The following is a 12,468-nucleotide window of genomic DNA, read 5'->3' on the forward strand; positions in this document are numbered from 1 at the left end:
ACTGAGCGCATTCCCACAATGCATTTTATATAAAGAGTTATTTTTGGATGCTGTTGCAAGTAAAAGTATGGTGTACAAAAAGGAGCATGCATTAGTAGTACCTTTACAGTATGAAATACATCATTTATTTGATGTATACATTTTACATATTATAGTTCCAATGTAGAATTATCCAGTGTTTATTTTTAAGTTTTGGGGGAATGGTGGCAGGGCCCATAAGGATGTGAAAATTGCCCCGTAACCATTAAAATAGGGGAAAACGTCGTAATAAAGCAATTTTTTCATAAATATGCTATAATAAAAATGTAAATTATTTAAAAGTACATTGCCTCAAGTTTTAAATGGTACAGTTTACATCATCATGTAGATCTAGGAAGGCGGAGAGGGTTTTGTTGGTTGGGATATGTAATTTTTTCAGGAGAATTTCTTTCAGAAATATGTGAATGGGGCAAAATTCCGGCCCCAAAACGGACTAAAAATCGCTGATATCTATCTATCTATCTATCTATCTTCAAGTACTGTACTTGGTGGGGTGGGGGCAGAAAAAGGTTAATCAGTTGATAACAATATAGACGTTCTTGTCAATAAATATGATATAAGACCAAACTTACCAGTGCATTAAAAGTCTCTTTCAAGCAGGCTATTTCTTGTATTTGAACTAATCAGTTCTTCTTCTATCATTTTTTTTAGACTGGAAGGCATTTAATATTATATGCTCTCCCATTTCATGCTACTACATAACATCAAGCAAGTATTTATAGAAAGTAATAAAAACCTTTCATTTAAAAATCGTGTTAAGTATTAACAATTTGAATTAGCTATATATATATATATTCACACATGTGTACATCACATTTATACACGCATTAAATCATATACATACAATTGAGTTGGGCCAAAAGTTATTCCAACATTATCTAGGCCCTCCCCATTGCTTAAATCATTAATTAATGACTAAAGATATATTTATCGACAATTTATTGTATAAAGATATAACCGACAATATTTAGCAAAAGCTTAATAAAAAAGTTAAATATGTATATTCCAAACTTTCAATGTCACAAAGGCATCGGCAATTTTTACCCATAACCGTCTTCCGTACTTTAGCGACCTTTTTAAAGTTTCTTTGACGTGAGCCTGAAGATTTCGGTAAAAGTAGCCAATCACGGGCAGTGTTAAATTCTTTACTTTACAAGATGTTGGACAGCGGATAGAAATGGAAAATTGCAAAGTGAAAATAACTAAAATAACAGCTTTATGCTTAAGAATTTTACAAGTTAAATGCATTCTGTAGTGAAACGTAAATTTGTTTTCTGCTTTTGTATCTTTAATATTCGTTGTTGAAATAAAATTGAGACATATTATCTGAGACATGCTTCCGATAAAACTTTTTTAAGGACAGACATTTTCCGGATGATGAAAACAAACCTTTAAAATGAAAATTTCTAGATTTGTTTATTGTTTATCTATAGATCGGTAGTTACTGATAACTACTGATTGATGTGTTAACTACAGATTTGTAGATGACACACCGATTTGTGATAAATTTCCAGTTACTTCCTTAAACCAAAGAAGAAAAAAACAGTTATCATTCTATGCGGAAAGAAAATTTCAGTTGATACACAGAAAAGATGTTAGCTTTACAGTCCTTTTTGTAAGTTTTTGTATTTCCTCATCAGAATTAAAGTTTTATTTTTAAAAGAACAAGTTACTTACCTAACAACATATATCCTGTGTTAACAATGTATAAACAAACGCCGCTTGCCGTATTGAAACATGCGCACTGCGTTAATTTTCATTTAGTGAGGCCCGTATATATGCATTTTATATTTCGTATTTTACAAGACATTGATCTAACTGCGTGACAAAATATTGCTAATAACATAGTTTTGGTTTTGTTACAAAATTAAATTAATATTTTAAGGAGATTTTATAGTGAGAACAGTTTTCATTATTTTCCAGGTAAAATGCATTCGTTCTCTTATTTATTACGAATTGTAGCGAAATTAAAAATGATCTGTATGAGCTGACAATTTATTCACCCTCACGGGAAAATATTAAAGGTGATTTCTGCATAGCACTTTAGATAGCAGTGTATTTCTGGTTTTGCTATAACGTCAACAGGGTAGTAATATGATTTTTATATGTTTGAAATATCATTACGCGTTTTGAATTTATTATTAACAATTCGTTTAACTTTATACTTTCTTTTTCTATTTCCATGGCTGTATTGGACTAAATAAATTATATTGACTTCATTTATATTTGAGTAAGGGTATTCTTTAGATTTGTCCCTTTCTGTTCGACTGTCTTGAGCCGCCACAAGAGACACATGTTATTTGACTAGTGAAATATCTAAAACCAGGACTTAAAACTAGGGCTATCATGTAAAAGTTAAAAATTTGTCGACTCTGCATTTTTAAAAAGTGTTATCTATTTTCCGAAAATCAGACTTGGTCAACAATAACTAGACCTATTGTTGAAATATCTAATCGATTACAAATAACTGATAAAATATGTATCAATAGCTTGGAGAGTTGCCACATGACGTACAAGGGCACTGCTCGCAACAGATAATACAACTTAGGCAATGCACAATGTGACATTAAATGTTATAATTTACTTGCATCACGTATCTGTTCTAATAGTTTTGTTTGTTTTTTTATAATTTTTTTTATATTTTTTTATATTAATAAATTTTGAAATATGATCCATTTTAAAGACATTGTTATAGTATTCTGGTCTTTTAATGACTTCCCTTTTATCAACAAGAAGAAATGCATGAAATTTTAGTGCACATATTTATTTTACTTATCTATGTGCGGACAGCAAACAAATAAACAATTATATTTGGATTCAAGTTTGAAGTGACTCATATGTATCGAGTAGATATATGAACATTCGTTTTCTGAAAACGATAGCAAAAGAAACGTGACCTGTAAGACGGCAGTCTTTAGAGAAATTCTTGTATATTGTATTCATACAGGAATGTTGTAGTTTTGTACAAGTTGAATGCAATATGAAATAGCTAATTCAGTAGTAATATGAAACATACCTCCTCACTATTACCGCCTACGCCCTGTTGTTCCGAGCCTCGTCAATTTTTATTATTTCGTATATGAGGAAGAAAAGTGCGGAGGTTCGATGGTTATATAAAGTAGCAGCTCGAACATTAATGTCTGGGGGTCTTCATCAACCGCTAAGTCGAAAGCCGCCAGGGGCGGCTCAAATTGCCGGTGTATAATAACTGGTATACTGGATAACAAAGAGCACTAACTGTGTATGTTGCGCGTGTATATGATTTCATGATTTAACTTTCCGTGGCTTTCGCATCCTGTTCATAAGGCACCGTTAAAAACAGGAAAAATAGGGACCGTGTATCTTCTAAAAGAGATTTTGCTCTGACATGTGAACGCTATGGAATATTGTCATGTGGTTCTGACACAACTTATGTATGAAAAGAACTGGAACCACTGTCTTACCCTAACATAATAAATACAGTCTGAACACTTGGTTGTGCTGAACCTCAGTGATTCCAGCAGGTATAAGGTATTTTTTATATCATATTTGGCTGGGACGACAAAAGTGTTGTTGTTATACATTTGTTGTCCGTAGAGGGTCAAACGTAGTTTATTATGTAATCAGTTTGCAAAATCTATTAAAAATACTAGATTTGTCATAGTATAAGAACCAGTTATATTATCTGACCACTGTTTAATCAGCAAATAATCCTGATGACCATTTGTCTCAATCCAGATGAAGACGTTTTAAGTTAAATATGTAGATATAAAAATGAGTTTAATATTATGTTTGAGGAGTTAAACGTTTTATTTTCGACAGAGTTTATTGCAAGCAATTAATCTTTTGCCTAACTTGTTGGGTTTTTTTCTATCAGAGCATTTAATATATGGCATCCACTGTATTATAGTTTTGTTTAAATCCAAATTGTTTATCAGAATTAACATCATTATTTTTGCCCAACTTTTCAATTTCTCATTTAATATGACAGTGAACAATTTCACAAAAACAGCTTATTAAATTCATTCTTCTTTTATTATCTGTATCATCACCTTTTTATGTATGGAATAATCTCCGCCCATCCCCAGTCCATGCCTCAGAGAAACGTTGCTTAGGTAAAACATAATGGAAAAAAATATTTAATGGTTAATCTATTCCCTCTTTAAATGGTCATATAACATTATCCGAAGAACATGCTTTGTTCAAGCCCAATAATTTGATTGCACGTATAATTTCTTCAATAGAAAAAGATTAATCTTAACTCAGTTCAACAAATGTACTACTTTCGAAATTATTCTGACATTCACCATCTTCCTCGATTCACTCCGGGAGAGGTACGTTCCAACGTAAGCCAAGTCGCAACGATGTCGTGTTGCAAACTATCACCGACAATTTTATCACATGACCTCTCTACACAGCCTAATTACAGGAAAGTGTACTGAATAACGTGTAAGAAAAGTATGTTTTCCGGGAAAGACAGATTTTATAATGCAATTTGCAACAACTGTATGACTTGTTAAGATTATACAGCGAAAAATCTACTCTATATTACCTGCTAAAACTGAAACCGAAAGTAGAATTTAGCCAGATATATTGATTTCACATTGATGAGCAATTACATACATGTGCAATCAGTTATATGTTGTCACTTGTAAATGATGTCTTGCTGGATCTACATTTGTATCTACAAAATCTTGTTATATTCACTCGTTTAGCATATAGATGTACATATTTCATTTTGATGCAAACTCTACACGGTTGTTGCAACATCTCATCGAAAACGAAAACGGTGTTACTGTTTCCCACTTACTGTATTACTATGTATCAACGACGGAGATTTCATTAGGGGAAGATGAAAGCATTAAACACAAGATATGTGTAGAAACTAACAATATTCAATCATTTACTAGGCAAGAGATGATAAAAAGGGTATTCCATTGTATAAAGCGCAAATATCTAACTATATATAGGGACAATTCATACAGACATTCACGTGTTCATGGCAAAATAGTTACCAAATGCTGCAAATGCAAGAAATCATTTTCAGATGTGTACGACCTTAGACATCACCCATTGTCAATTTATGAAGGTTTGATAAAAAAAATCACTTTTTACGTACCTCACATTTCCCTACACTTACTTACATTTTATATCTCATACATATACTCACATGTTTCAGTATTCCGCATCCGCCCTCCTCATCCCGCAATACGTACACTTTTCCGGATTGTAAGTATCTCTCATATCCCCTCGATCACCTCCCCCCACCCCCTCCACACACACGCAACCTGCTTTCCTTCTTCCTTTTCCAAATTTGTTTTCACATTTCTCACACTAACTTTGCTTATATCATAATTATGATATTAATACTTTGGTAAAAAATTTCGATTAGTTGGGCGGCTCCGATAAGAATACTTATTCTATTTCTTGCGTTTACTGATAGGTTTAAAAGGACATGGATGTCTCTTATATAGTAGGAATGTAAAATAGAACATTTTATGTATGTAGATATCTATTTGAAAACCAACATAATATAACTCTTAAAGTCTGTAGGATTCGTGGGTCTCTAAAAAGCAACTAGCGAGAATGATTTGATATTTTCTGATATTTTATATACGTACATTTGGGAAGCAGAAATTGAATTACTCGCAAAGTGCCTTTGGATCTCAAAGGCCTAAGTCACGCGACAGAGTTAGAATTTAAAATAAAGGTAATTTAGCTGTATTTTATGTTATGATCAATATCAATTTCAATAAAAATGTCTTGGTTTTGGATATTTTATATATATAACTGTCTGCTTGAAAATACATATAAAAATACTATAGTCTGTTCTTTTATCTTCAGTTTTGTTGTTGTTTTCCGTAACATAAAATATTTTACTGTAAATAAATTTTGTTTGCATGTTCACTTTTAACGTTTTTTCTTATGAGACTATTTCTCTGCTTTCCTTCGGCGAAACAGCTAGTTTTCTAGACTCATTGATATACGCTGTCAGTGTCATAGGCTACATGTTTACCTTAAAAAGCACACGTATTCATTATTATGGCATCTGATGATGTGTCAAACAAAAGAGTCACATTTAAGATTGGGATTCTGTAACACGAAATATATGATACTTTATTTATGATTTTCGTTGCAAATCTGTATCAGTATTCGCAAAAACATCGATGGGGGCTGGTAACATGTGATTGTGTCATCGTTTAGAGTTTGCAACGTATTCTTTTAGACTTCATAACATTATAAAGAATATCTACGAGCTTTATTTTTAAACTATATGCACAATAATTATTTAAAGATCACTACTGACAACAATTAAACATCTAATAACATCTACACATATAACTGTCGGAAAATATAAGTGTTATGTTTATTTTCAAATAACGTTCATTTCTTTAAATTGTAGTATACATTGTCTGACTGGGGGAAATATAAATCAACTGTTGATATACTATAGGATCAATGGGTAACAACGAAAGTTATCTGACCATGTTCGTTGCTGATGTTTGTTTGAAATCAAGACATTATTGTCATGTTGTAGGCATATGGAGAGACACAGTAACATAATTGTTTAGATATCGTATCGTGTGTTGTTGATATCTTGCTACACGATATCGTTGAGACTAGACTTGCGTTGGAACGTACGTCTCCCGGAGTGCAATTGAAATTTTTAAAATGTTCATAAAAAGCTGAAATATCTATATTTTTGCTATCTCCTTTTGATTGACGTTTCTTAAACATTTTCCAAAAATCTTTAGGCCTTATTTTTCATTTCATTCATTTTTAATGCCATTGAGTGCTATTTGATCAGCTACTTACTGATATCTTTCATTTCTTTTGCGCTGAAAAAGAATTTGAGTTAAAATGTTATCCCTGAAAAGGTAGATTTGGGTACAACACTGTTAAGTTATTTCATATGAAAACGCTTAATAAACTAGAATCTGAGGAAAATAGCCATAGTTTAATAGTTTATTTATGTCTCATCCATGCATATTTACATATTACAAAACATATAATAAATACATCAATAAAAAGCATGGCCAATCTACTACAGATTTATAGGAGACAATCATTACATAACTTAAAATTACTTATTAAAAAAGTTGATCCATGTTATTGTCAATGTATATTACTAATGTTTATATTTATATCTACAAAAGTCTAATTATATATTCCATCCACAATTACAGTTGATCACATAAGCAATAAATAAATATGGACATTGCTTATTAACAGAGCATATTGCACTAAAATCTATTGTTGTTTTCAATGAATGTATGTATGAATGTGAACGAACAAATGAATGAATGAATGAATGAATGGATGGATGGATTGATAGGAGGATGAATGAATGAATGAATGAATGATTGAACGAACAAATGAATGAATGAAAAGAATTAATGGATGGATGGATAGGAGGATGAATGAATGAATGAATGAATGAATGAACAACAAGACTCATGAATATCTTAAAACAATTAAGGATTAAGATATGTAACCAATTCTAACATAGAAACCATGATAGATTGTGATATTGTAATATATGATGTATGAACAGTAATAATTACCAGTACTAAATTTTTCGTATTTAAAAATTAGATTACCATTGCTAATCCATACTTAAGATCTGCCATAAAATAATAAGATTAAGATAATGAAAATAGAAAAATTGTGGCACTACTGCGCATAATAAGAAATGTTTTAAAAAAACCATTTATCAACCCTGATCAGATCAGAGGTGAACTGATTAGCAATGATTATCTACAATTAACTACAAACATAAAAGTAGTTACATTAAAACAATGATAGAGCATTTATATACAATAAAAGTGATACTACATTTGAATAAAATGCAGATTGGTAAATGTAACCTTACTCATTTTAATGATATAAAGTATCAAAACGTGTAAGAAGTATATTATAGCAGGTTTTGGCAGTTAATTTGGCAATATCAGTGTTTGAGAGTACAAACATACTTTTTTGTTCATCATTCATATTAACAAAATCATCATTGATATCCTTAGCTTTATCAAATAAAACAGTTCTAAGAGGTTGGTAAGCAGGACATTGTGTTAACACATGTATTTCAGTTTCAACATTTTGTTTACAAATTGGACAGATCCTGTTATTAACATCTAAATTCTCATATCTTCCCGTTTCGAGACGGAGGGGTGCAACACCACGTCTAAATTTCGCTAATGCTGATCGATGCTTTGCAGGCATTGGTAAATATACATATTTTTCAGTTTCGTACTGATGTTTAAACAATTTATATGTGCGTAATTTGTTTCTGGTATTACTAACAGAACCAGTTGGACTAGATATACGTAGTTTCCATTCATTAATATACAAATTCATACTGTTCTGTTTAACCATATCACAAAATTTCCTAGATGAGAAAAAAGTACATGTATCCACTATATGCGATAAATTAATCAAATTTAAATGTTCTATAAAGTTGAACTGCCAGTTTTTGCATCTAGTGCCAGATCTAGTGTAACAATATGCATAATCTTTATAATTCAATCTATCTCTATCCATTTTATGAAATTTATGCCACAGCCTAGCTACTGATACCCACTGTTTTACATGTGGTGGTTGCCAAGCCAGTTCACCAAACAGAGCTGCAGTAGGGGTGTATTTTCCCAAACCTAAATAAAAACGCATAGCTCGATTCTGTACTGCATTAATACACGAGTGAGATTTAACACCCCATATGGAGGCGCCATATGATATAACCGGCCATACCATGCTGTCGTACAATTTGGTGAAAACATTATATGGCATGCCACCAAGACTTTTAGACTTTGCAATAAGGAGGCCTAGTGCTCTTCCAGCACTTTGTGCTACAGATTTAGCAGTTTTACAAAAATCTAAATGTTCATCTAAAAGAATGCCAAGATAGGTGTACTGAGTGGCAACTTGTAAACTATGGGTACCACAAGTAAAAGCGTGAGCAGTTCTTACAACAGATGGTGGTCTAAAATGTACAATATTGCTCTTCTGTGGATTAATTGTCATAGAATTTAAAGAACACCAATTTGATAGAACATCTAATAAATATTGTAAATCATTTTCATTTTCCGCAATCAGTACAATGTCATCGGCATATAGTAAAATACAAACTATTTCATTTTCTATAGACACACCTCTGCCTGTAGCTTTAATATTAGTGACAAGGTCATTTAAAAACAAATTAAACAATAAAGGTGACAACGAACAACCTTGACGTAAACCACTTGTATTTTCAAACCAATCTGTATACCGACCATTAATTCTAACACAGGATGACACTGTTTGGTATAAGGATCTCAAGGCATTGAACATGCTACCATTAATGCCAGTATCGAAAAGTTTTTTCCATAACAGACTACGATTTATAAAATCATACGCTTTACTAAAATCGATAAAAGCACAAAACGTAGACTGTTTAAGCTTTTTCCTTGTATCAATAATGTTACTTAATGTTGAGACATGATCTATAGTATTTCTATTCTTTCTAAATCCGTTTGCTCATCAGCTAGAATATTATTACTTTCTGCCCAACTAGAAAGCCTGTTATTTAATACAGAACAATAGATCTTATACATAGAATAAGATAGCCCTGTAAGATAATGGATCACGAGGATCAGCAGTATTAGACTTGGGTATAGGGGTAATAACAACTTTTCCCCAGTTAGTGGGTATAGTTCCTGTTGTAAAACACACATTAAATAAGATATGTAAAAATGAAACACAACCATCATTTCTAAAAATATCTATAGGAATGTTATCAAAACCACTGGCTTTACCTTATGCCTCGGCGTTGTGTTTTACAGTAAAAGTAAATTAATGTAATTGAAGTAATTATGGTCCTTCATTATAGGTCAGTTGTGTGTAATTTAAAAGTGGCTTTGAATTGACTGAAAAGGGTGTAGAGAAACCCGTAATCTTCAATGAGGCATTAGCTGTTTTTATTAAAAGGTACATGTTTTGTTTACGATAATAAAATTTATGTCAAAATCCAGCAATGCAAATGCAAAATTAACAATATTTCAAATTACAAGAGTCTGACTGAATACATAACCTTTTAATTGTCACCTTTTGAATGGTAGTTCTCAAATGCCATTCAAAAAAGTTGTGTGTTAGAACTTTGGATTCGTTAAACCTATACACAAAAGTGTACCTTTGTTTGGTCTTATTGAAAGAATCACAATTTAATGGTCGTCTTGGGGTATGCGACAGTGTTATTTTTATAACGGAAGCCAGTATAAGAAAATCAATAGCAGTGATTGCGTGGACAAAAAGTATACGGAATTGAGTAAAAAAATAATGATGTATAAAAACTATTCAAGGCAGTGTTTTGGTTGTTACAACACTTTATCTATACTTCCTATGTACAAATATAACTTATAATACATATAAATTACAAACATGGTAAAATGCTTTCCTATCTTAATTCCGAGCACTGTCTTTAAACAGTACACAAAGGTAAACAAGGACAGTGTAGGAAAGATATAATATAGTCTGAAAATCGTCATTTATAAGAAAAAGTATACGGATCATGAAAAGCTAGCAGTGAAAATTTCTTGAATATCAGAATTTCAGAGACCATATCCAGATATGCCATCATAAATATATGAACAAAACAGAAAGTTCATTTAAATGATGCACTACATGCAGATTGTTAAATATACATAAATGAGTCGCACCACGGGAAAACCATCATAATGCATTTGCGACCGGCATGGATTCAGACCAGCCTGCGCGTTCGCGCAGTCTGCGCAGGATCCATACTGTTTGCTTTCAAACTCTATTGCAATTAGAAGAAAAGTTAGCGAACAGTATGGATCCTGACCAGACTGCGCGGATGTGCAGGCTGGTCTGGATCCATGCTGGTCGCAAATGCACTATGTTGGTTTTCTCGTGGTGCGGCTCAAATAATAAGATTCCCAAGGTCATGCATACAAATGACAATATTATGACATCACGTGTGGAAAAAACTATTGCAATGCAAAAAGGAAGAAATATTTCTATCAAAAGAAATACACATGTGCTAAGCTGAAAAAGAAGAGGAAGTGGTTGGAGTTTATTAATTCAATTCTTAATTTAATATATGGAATAACCTTCTCATCACATCAGTCTGCCAAGTCTGCCAACCACTGTAAATCCCTATACTTGAGGAGTAATCACACATCCATATAAAAAATTGTCTAATAGCATATTTTAAATAAATATATTTATATTGCAGCGCTCGAACTTTGTTTAACCATTCGTATATTGTTTTGATTATCTTTATGCTCTTGTTGAAAGTCCCGTGGAGGACTGATGCGTTGTTCAAATATTGCCATGTATTATGTTTTAATTGTCCCCTAGTGGAATTTTAAAAAATAAATTTATTAAAACTTATCATTCTCTCCTAAAATAAATTATTAGTAGTATTAGAATTAAAACTGTCATCATCATCATCATCATCATCATCATCATCAATACTACACCAGTTGACTTCAGCTTATGCAAAAGGCCTCGATTACATAGGCAATCGAACGCATTTCAAATATCACCACAACGGCCAGCACACACTAAGAGGTTTAGATAGAAACACGAAAACTGTTATACTAGGTATCACAGGGAGGGGGAGAACTTGCACTCGGTACAAATAAATATCTCTCACCAACAGTAATATAGATAAAGAAAAAATGGAATAAACAACAACAAGAGCTGCAAGAAGTGTTCTATACAATGATTATGAAAGACTATTTAATACAATTTAAAAATTGCTGTTACTTCTGTAATATTGATGAGATCTATATGTGGAATTCGTTTGTGATTGTCATTTAGTTTTGTCTGTGATAAAAAAAAACTCTATTTGAAACATTTTATCACGTTTGACGTCTTGGGAGTGGAATCAAGCAATAATATAAGTTTATTATTACACTATTGTAAAAACAAAACTTCAGAGTTTTAAGTATAAGAGACGTAGGTCGTATTGACTCTCTTCATTAGATTTATTAAACTCATTGAAAAAAAATGAGTCAAGCATTTTATTCAACTCGTTTAATAAATTCATTATGAACAGACACTCATGTTATATGCTCTATTGCTTTGTCGGTATCTGAAATAATTGTTGTCACATTATTAAAGGTGGTCAATCACATTTAAACAACATTGAATGACATTTTTTACTTTTTGTATATTCTGGTAGAGAATTATTTAAGGAACAAAAAGACCGATTACATTGAGTTAGATTCCTATTTGCAATGTATATTTTATTATTTTTATAAAATTTTGTAATTACTCTCCTTTAATATGAAAGTATATAAAAAGCTGGGTATTTCTTTTTATTCCGATACAATGTCTAGTTTTACATTTGCATTTAATAGACATATCAAATATCGAACAATCTGAACCAAAATGCAAGTTTAAAAGCTGTGTGTAGCTTCTGAATTCATTTATTTCCAATCTATCTTGGTT

Source organism: Mercenaria mercenaria, chromosome 7 (assembly GCF_021730395.1).
Source record: "Mercenaria mercenaria strain notata chromosome 7, MADL_Memer_1, whole genome shotgun sequence".
Lineage (NCBI taxonomy): Eukaryota > Metazoa > Mollusca > Bivalvia > Venerida > Veneridae > Mercenaria > Mercenaria mercenaria.